General features: G+C 30.7%; 1 long non-coding RNA gene across 1 annotated transcript; it reads right to left on the bottom strand.

Annotated features, from left to right (window-relative positions):
• Window positions 1–531: 531 nt before the first annotated feature.
• LOC127727081 (uncharacterized) lies at window positions 532–9,060 on the bottom strand. Its single transcript, XR_007993762.1, has 4 exons — window positions 9,029–9,060; window positions 6,196–6,256; window positions 3,627–3,743; window positions 532–662 (listed from the first exon to the last, which is right to left on the bottom strand). It is a non-coding gene; the product is annotated as an uncharacterized LOC127727081 (long non-coding RNA).
• Between the last annotated feature and the right edge of the window lie 355 nt (window positions 9,061–9,415).

The following is a 9,415-nucleotide window of genomic DNA, read 5'->3' as shown; positions in this document are numbered from 1 at the left end:
ACAAGATACACTAAACACAATATCTTAGGAGATGTAAGGGTTACATCTGCGAGATAATTTTTCTTGGTTACAATAAGTTTAGACATCGTACGGTGAAATACTGTTTTCAACAATAAACTGTTTACTTGTTTTTACATAACGTGTCGAAGGAAAATCATATTCTTCAAGGCTTCAACAATAAGGATGAATATAAATAACATTAGCTTTATCATTAGGCGATTTTTCTTTTAATTTAGTTTCCATTCTCACATGAAATAAACACTTTGAAATTATAATCGATTTTCTCCTCTTTTATGTCAAAATTTCTAAAGTCAATAATCTAAAAACTTCGTCATCATTTTTAAGTACATGTAAAATCTCCACTGCTTGCACTATTGCCAGTATGTCTAAATTGCATTTCAACTGTAAAATACGCCCGTACAACCCTTTTGATAATTAAGTTAACATCATAACACTATTCATTTATCTTAATACAGAAACAGGAACAAATAAACAGATATGACAGTAAGAGTACATGTACATGTTTATCACTTAATATATAAATATTTATTTATAACTTGATTAGAATAATTCGATATTAGTTCATTTGGCACAGCAGCAGGTACAACCTCTGTAACAATTAGGACAGCAACATCCGTCCGGAGTTATGGACCCTAAAGACCCTAAATAAGAAAGAAAAAGAAGAAATAGTTGGTGAATGCAGTCAAACAAAGTTAGAACTAGCAAGTTTCTCCATGCGATCACCGAGTCAACAGCTGCACAGGGTTTCCACTATAGTGAAAGCTATGTTGCAACATTAGCCCATACTAATATTTTAGAAAAAGAGTTCAGATATTGTTTAGACAGGTGTTTATTGTTGAAGACTGCATGTTGTCCGTCCTCTAGATGTCTATTGGCATTACTGTCGTGTTGTTGAAAATTAGATAAAAGGTCCGTCAGAAAATATAGCCTGCTTTCATAAAAAAAACTAAAGATATTGAATAGTTTAAATCTGAGATATATTTCATATTTTAATTTTGGAAAATATTCCAATTTTTTTTTAAAATATGATATTACGTATTGAACAAACAGCGTTTTATAACAAACCATGCATGTAATTAACGCGCGTGCGGGTACCCAAATTGCACTAATTGTACAGTTTACTCATGTTCATTTATGTTTATTTCATAAACAGACAAAAGTTTCCATTCTGTGTGTTTTTTTAGATGTATCCCTATTTACTATATAGTTCCAATAACTTAATTCGAAATCCATACTTAATCATCGAAAAATAATTTTGAACCGACTTCAAATCGATCCAAGATTGTGCAATGAGGAGGTATGTGTACGTATATTGAATGCATGCATAACGATTAACTGATATTTTTTTTTAATCCTCCAACTTTTTTTTTATTATTTGACAATAGTCAATCTTATTATGCATTTTGTAAAAAACGAATGCCTGTGACATATATTAATTGCTCATTTTTAAAGTCGACTTTTAATGCATAGAGGTCGTATGCAACGTTTCAATATGTTTTTTCACTGAAGACTTCATCTGGTGATAAAAAAAAATGTGACCGTTTTGTGTTTCTTTCTAAACATTTTGCTATGTTAACGTGCATAATGACAAATGATAAAAATACGGATTGCTTTGTCTCTAAGAAAACTACGAAAACCGGTAGGAACAATCTATTTATAAATTTTCGCATTTCATTTTGTCATTTCTTACTTCCATATTGACAGTTTCTCAGTTCCAAATTGACATTTCTTAGTTCAAACTTGATATATCTGAGTTCAGATTGGTAAAAAATATCCGGAGGAATAAAACAAAACACCAGGGGTCTGGTTTTCGAAAGTATCTTATGACAAAGATATGTCTTACGATGGTCTTAAGACATGTTATAGTCGGAAGATAAATCTAAGGTCAACTGTACATGGCTAACATAAAAAATTACACGTACTCTCCCTAAAACCTAGCACACCAATTTTAGATCTTCAAATTTGTGTTAGCAAATGTTTGCCTTCACATGCTTTTGTGACATTGTAGCAACACCATCTGCACTGTGTGCAGAGATCTAGACCACTCGTGCAACTAGGCTTTATAAAATATAGCTTTCTGTAATCGATGAATGAGTTTCTCGTCGGATTCATGTAGGGAGGTAATGCAGTATACGATGTATTGTTGCAAGCATATGAACCATTTTTGGAAATCTATCTGTCGTAAAGGATGAAAATACTTACCACACATTTAATCAATGCCTTTTATTATATAAGCCTAAATATGTGACAACTTTACGACATACTAAAAGTTAGTCCAACAATTTAAAATCTGCAAATTTGCAATAATAATAATAATAATAATAATAATAATGAAGCACGTGGTTATACAGTATCAATACGACAAATTACTCATTGAGGTCAAGTATATCATCCTCTAAGTATATGTAAGATAATCTCTTTCTTCATGATTAAGTACGAGCGTTAGCGAGTACTTATCATGAAGTAAGGGATTATCATTCTCTTACAAACTTAGAATATTGTAAAGTGCTCAAGGGTCAAATGATCTCTTGATTGGTTGTATTTTAGAATTAGTTTCATTGTCAGTGCAATGTTTATAATTGATGCATGACTTCCTGTTTAGGCATTTCATTTATGGATTAGTTTTAGTGATGTAAGGACTTTCTTATCATTTGGGAAATATCTAAAAAAAAAAATGCGTTATAGAGATTAGATGACACAATAATACAAAGAAAAGGTATGAATTGTATATGTTTCTTGATTATGAGTATGAATGTAAATCATGACTGTAATACTTAAGTGGGGAAATATCCTTTTTTTTTATTTACAGTTTAAATCAATTAAAACATTTGAGTTACAACTAAATTTTATTTCACAGCCAATATTTTAGTCCGGCTTTTTACATCAAATACTGTTTCATTATGTCGGAGAAATATTAAAATAAAATGCCTTTTAAAATGTTCAAAACTTTAATTAAATTCCTGTTTTATTTTTACTTTTATTTTATCAGAATATTGGAAATAACTATTCTTCCCAACCGCTGATCCAGTAATCAAGGTATTGGAAAGCTAAAGATTTAGGTTATTTTTTATCTTCAAGCTTTTTTTTCTTTTTTTTGCATTGCTTTGATATTGTTATTTTTTTAGTAACTTTAAGATATTAATATTTTTATAATAGCATTCACGGTACCAATTTTACTGCGCCAGTAAGCTTCAACTTATTTTGACCTTTTTGTTTGTTTCACAATTCAACTTTTAATCAGTTTCAATCACTGTGTGATAAATCCTTTCAATCTGATAAATGTGCAGTTGTAACTCATATATAGAAACTCTTTGTTTTGAATTGTAAATAGACCCAAATAATAGGATAAACCCTTACTAAGAACATTATTTACATTCATTCTTCACAATTAAGAGGCATCAAATCCTACAATTTCATTGGTCGAGAGCACTTTGTTATATTCTAAGCTCTAATTATATTTTAAATTTATTTATAGGGTCTAACACAACCAACAAGCAATATTCCATCTATCTTGTTGTGGGTATACTTATATCTTTAGTACACCAGGGTACTGCATAAGCCATCTTCGGTCTAGGCGAACTAAAGATATACACTATATAACTTACTTTTGCTTATTTTCCTGGTCTCAGCAGCTATTGCGGTATGAAATGGAGAGCTTGACACCAGCATTATCAATGCCAATGCTGTCACAAGGAGCAATACTTTACTGGAAGCCATCATTACTAGAAGAGAAAAAAAAGCATATTAGTAAAACAAATCTAATTTATGTACGTGATGTATCATAAAGTAATTGAACACGAACGAACATAAATCGTATTGTGTTGATTTAAACCTAGGTGGGTTTATACATAAATTATTTAAATTATTCTTGTAGTTGATTTGTTCCTCGTCTTTTTCCTTCTGGTTCTTTGATTTTATGACTATTTATTGTTTCCTTGGTAGCTTCTTTCTTTTTATCATTTCTTATTTGGAAACGGCTGTCAAGAAGAAACAAAGCTAAAAGTTATGTTTCTTTAAAAGCTGATACGTTGTTTTATTCCGCGTACTCGTGAGATGTTTAATGTGCATCAACCCATGTCCATTATCTCCCAAACTGTTCGTAATTTATCATTCAGCTGGGGCCTGGTTTTCAAAAGTATCATAAGATATGTTTTAGGACAAATTTAATGACCATCTTATGACTATCATATGATATGTCATAGAATGTAAACAATAACTGTCCTACGATAATCATATCTAGAATGCTCTTATGACTATCATAAGTGAACATATTTTCTTTTATTTTAAATAACGATTGAAAAAATTATAAAAATAATTATGAAAATAAAAATTATAACCATTCTTATTATTTACGTATATTTTTTATTATCATTTTAGTAAACATGAAATTATATACGAAAAGAAATTAAAATCTGAGTTGATAATTTGTTTGAATTTAGCTTCTATACCGTTTCGATTCCTAACATCACTGAAGAGACATTAATTGTCGAAATCCGGATATGGTGTACTAATTTTTGCCCCTTTTGTTTTCGGTATACTATCTTTTTCCGCAAGTTTATTGTTTTCTGTTTGATATCAAATTAATTGTTAAGATCCATTTTGTTACATGTTGTGATCCGTTTATTTGGCAATCGCCAATGGCAGTCAGCAGGGTTTAAGAACATCCGTTGTTCGACCTGCTAGTCAAATGCGTTTTGTTAAAATATACTTTTTCACTTTTTTGGTCTTTTGGAAAATGTGTTTTGTGCTGTATTTAGATCCCTCTACCAAGAAATTTGTTTTGCATGCACACGTATAAAAATTGCGGTTTTTATCCAACGCAATCATAGGTTTGAACGTTGTTCATTTAGACTTGTATATATATATATATATAAATATATATATATATATTATGAGATTCTAGAACTTCTCGTTCATGTACTAATATACATAAAGTGTTATTTAATCGTGAATACTTCTTAAGATTTGGTAAATCGAGTACCTCCTAAACGGAATGCCCCATTCAAATACGTTAACAAACTAATATATAAGGAAAGAAATAATATATATTTATATATGTATTGTACATAACCATGAGTAAGAAAAGAGGTCAGAATTTTAAGTCACAGGAGATTCAAATTTTATTGACGAAGTGGAGAAGATTTTTTACTATTTAGCATACTGAGCAACACAAAAAAGACTATGACATGTCCTTAGACCATCGCAAGACATATCTTATTCATAAGATACTTTCAAAAACCAGGCCCCAGCAAAATTTTAAAACAAATGTTACACTTATGGTATACATTGATTGGTGGCTATGGGGTGGCAGACGTAAAAATCAAAATCTGAAAAGTCAAAAAGTATTCTTAAGTACGTGTAAATGTGCAATTAAAAATAACAATTACAAAATAATTCTTCGTTGCAGGAAAGTAATTTGTATCGGTAAGGCAATATGATAGATACGGGTATTCTATCATACGATATTGTCTATTGTATCCTTTATTTTTGGACATGGTGTATTTTGTATCCCATATTTTTGAACGTTGATATTATGTTTTATGAAATACGGATGTTTAGGGCAGGAAGAATGATTAAGCAAAATTTATGATACCAGGCTGGTCAGAGAAAATGATTTGATTGATTTGATTTTTGGTGTTTTAACGCCACTTTTAAGCACCGCTTTTGGGCTATTTCGTGGCGGCCAGTTTTTATTAGTGGAGGAAGCCGGAGTGCCCGGGGAAAACCACCGACCTTCGATAGGAAAACTGACAATCCTAGTCAATTAAGATTGGAGTCGAGTGCACCCGCACGAGCGGGGTTCGAACTCACAACCTCAGTGTTGACTGGCTAGTGATTACAGTAGTAACTACTTAGACCACTCGGCCACCGAGGCCCCCAGAGAAAATGAATTGACCGGAACGATGCAAAACATAAAACAGTATAAACTACTTTGTTTTTCAATATTTACATTGCATTACCATAAAATTGAACCATGCTTTAAAGTGTCAGGATATTTTCATTCTTGTAGACTCTACAATAATCATTAGCCAATCTGTTACATGAATGTTTGTTAATATATTTGAATATAATGTATTTAGTATTTATATCTAACTTAAACTGCTAATTTTCCAAGGTATGAATAGCCGTCACTTTCAATAAATCGGATTTATAAAACAAATATAAGTTACCAACCTTTCGAATAGTTCTGGGGCCTGTTTATCGAAGCTGTCCTAGGATCTGTCCAAAGACCTATCTTAGGAATAAATTAAGATAAAGTTAGGACAGACTTACGACATGTCTCAGCATACACATCGAAGCTATCTTAGGACTATCTTAGCTAGGATGTCCTAACCACTGTTCTAAGTGTCAGCATTAAGAAATATAGGATTTGAATTTTTTTAATTTTTACGAATGCATCGAATTTCAGCATTAGTAAATAATCATAAGATTAAAGATTAGAAATATTATTTGTATCATTATAAAGATGGTAAATAATATGTATGTAATAATTGTACATTCAAACTTTATAAAACAAAAACACAAAAAATGTAACAAGGTTTTATATAATAACTGAAGAAATTATTTGTAAATAGTGAAAACTAATAAAAGTTAATCGATAACAATCATTATATATTTTTGAGTGAGTTTAATTTGATGTGTCACAGTTTTATACTTTACAGAGTTAAAAGTCAAATCTTGTGCATCTTTCATTTAGATACGGAGTACATAAATTATTTCATGACGGATCACAGGCGCTTGGAGAATGGACCCCCTTTTGCTCAAATGTTTGTTTCTTTGTTTCCTCTTATAGTTAATGTGTTTCCCTCGGTTTTAGTTTGTAACCCGGATTTGTTTTCTCTCTATCGATTTATTACTTTTGAACACCGATATACTACTGTTGCCTTTATTTTTGTTTGTTTGTGTTTTAACAATTTTAAACTATATTTTCATTTATTGAATGTGATTTATTTATATATGATGCCTATGAATAGACGGGCATCACATATAAACTACTGTTTTGTGATATCTTTTGGATATGAGCAAGAACACATTAAATAAGCGAATAATCTATACTTGCGTATAAGATTAATGTCACCCAAAGAGTTTGGAGGATTATCATAGTCCGTACGCGGTCTATTGCTACACAAATTATCAATACTGCTCCCTTTTGAGCTACATATTTAACAGGTTTGAGACTATATTTTAACTTCAGTGGCATATTTTTATTTAGAAACAAAAACAATTATTAATATAAAAATAAGGAGATGAAGTTTATTACCAATAGCCAATTATTGCAACAATAGCTCAAATTATGCTGAATAAAACACACAAGGCTTTAGAATTCTTAAGTAGAACAATTTTTATTTAAAAAAAAAAGCAGCTTCTGTGAGATCGTCTCATTAAGCTATGATAGAGGTATGAACTAAATACAGTTATATCTGCATAACAGCAGACTTTTAAATCATTCAAGAAAACAACACCCACAAATTTCGAAAATAAAAAAAATAAAATAAAAATGAAAAGGATACAATTAACAACAAGTAATCCTGTGTTAGGATATATATATTCCCCATTTCCATTCTCAATTTTACTGTTATACTACTGTTGCCTTTATTTAGAATGCTGACACAAAAGTCGCCAAAACGGACCCCAACCATTGTTCTGCTGTATTCATGGTAACGGCAGCCATTTTGAAAATTCCGAATTCGGACAGGACATCTACACATGACAAGTCAAATTACTGACAAATTTCATAAAAATTGGACCAAATCTCAATTTTAAGTATTTGTGCTGTTCTTTTTTGTACGGCGGCCATTTTGGAAATTTCAAAGTAAAATGCCGCAGTACATATGCCATTTGACATTTTTTTTAAGTTTCTTTACGTTTGAAGCATTTTGAATTTTTTTCACATTTTTATAGTTTCCATTATGGAAATTCCAAAGTCAAATGTCACATCTACATATGCTAGTTAACATTTGTGTAAAGTTTCATTAAGTTTGTAGTATTTTAAAAATTTTTACATTTTGCAGTTTCCATTGTAACGGCGGCTATTTTGAAAATTCCAAACTTGAATTGTTGCTATATATGGTGCTACCCATAATAATCTACCATCATATAACATTTTATGTCTCTAGAATTGAATCAACATTGATGCTCTAGAATGTCCATGAAAATTGACCCCCCTAAAATAATGACAAGGAGACCCCCAGCTGAAATAAAAAAATGTTCCATATTGAAGTGGACATGTGTCTCTAAATAATTAAAGGAATAATCATGATTCCATCTTCTTTAGAAAAAGCACCATTCTAAGACATGTAAATTTTTTTTGACTCAACACGTCTTTGAACCCCCCTAATTATGCCAAGTGGACACCCTGGTTTCATGAACATTAGATTCTGCAACCCCCAGGATACAGACCCATACCCATTATGAATATAAAGTTTCCATCCCTTACTGCTTCCAAGAAAATGGTACGACAAGTTAAGGGGTTAGAAAGAGAATAATCAAAAATCAAATCAAATCAAATAAGAAGCCGAATGATATGTTCGTGAACTAAGTATTATAGACAAACAAGTAAATAAAGTTGTACAAATTCTATTGAAACTTTCATCGAACTCATTGGACGGGAAATTAAATGAACCAATGAAAAGAACAAAACAGTATGTTTAAAAAAGTCACTAGATTAAATCATATAAAAGCAGTAAAACCGATATCAAAAGTTATGATTCTCGGTTGATATCATGTCAGCAATATACAAATTCCGTATCTCTTTATCAATACTGTGACTACTTGCAGCTTACCCTCGTCGTGATGCTAATCTTGCAAAATACGAACGTGAAAAGATATATGTTGACCCTTATGAGCCACTAGTCTCTGTTTATCTAAATATTTTTGGGAATTAAAAAAAGGTAAGCCAACTCGAAGTCGTTAATGTTCATTCACAGAAAGTGGCTCCTTAAATATTTTTCCACATTTGATTTGAGTTTTCCCTGCACTACAGTAATGAAAATTTCAATTGATTTACCTTACTGGTCTTTTCCAAAATATGACACATTGCATAACATGCACAGCATATTTATACTTTATAAAAAAAAAGAGATTATTATTCTATAATGGCAAAACATGTCGCTATCATTACATATGACTCATTTCGTTACAGATTAAAAATGGTTTTAATCTAAACATTTAAAGTATTACTCCTAGCTTTTTGTGTTACATTTTTATGTAAATCTTGAAATAATTTTATAGTAAGTTACCTTAATACGATTATGTGAATTACAACTACAATTTTTATGATTTTAAGTAAAGAAAGTCAGAAGTATGGCAAGCCGTTGAGGAATGTATGTCCTATTATTTAATTTAATCAATATTTAAGAATCATATTATTTTTTAATATTAAAAAATGATTTTC

The sequence above is a fragment of the Mytilus californianus genome, unplaced genomic scaffold, assembly GCF_021869535.1.
Source record: "Mytilus californianus isolate M0D057914Y unplaced genomic scaffold, xbMytCali1.0.p SCAF_19, whole genome shotgun sequence".
Taxonomy (NCBI): Eukaryota; Metazoa; Mollusca; class Bivalvia; order Mytilida; family Mytilidae; genus Mytilus; species Mytilus californianus.
This window is presented reverse-complemented; position numbering and strand designations above follow the sequence as displayed.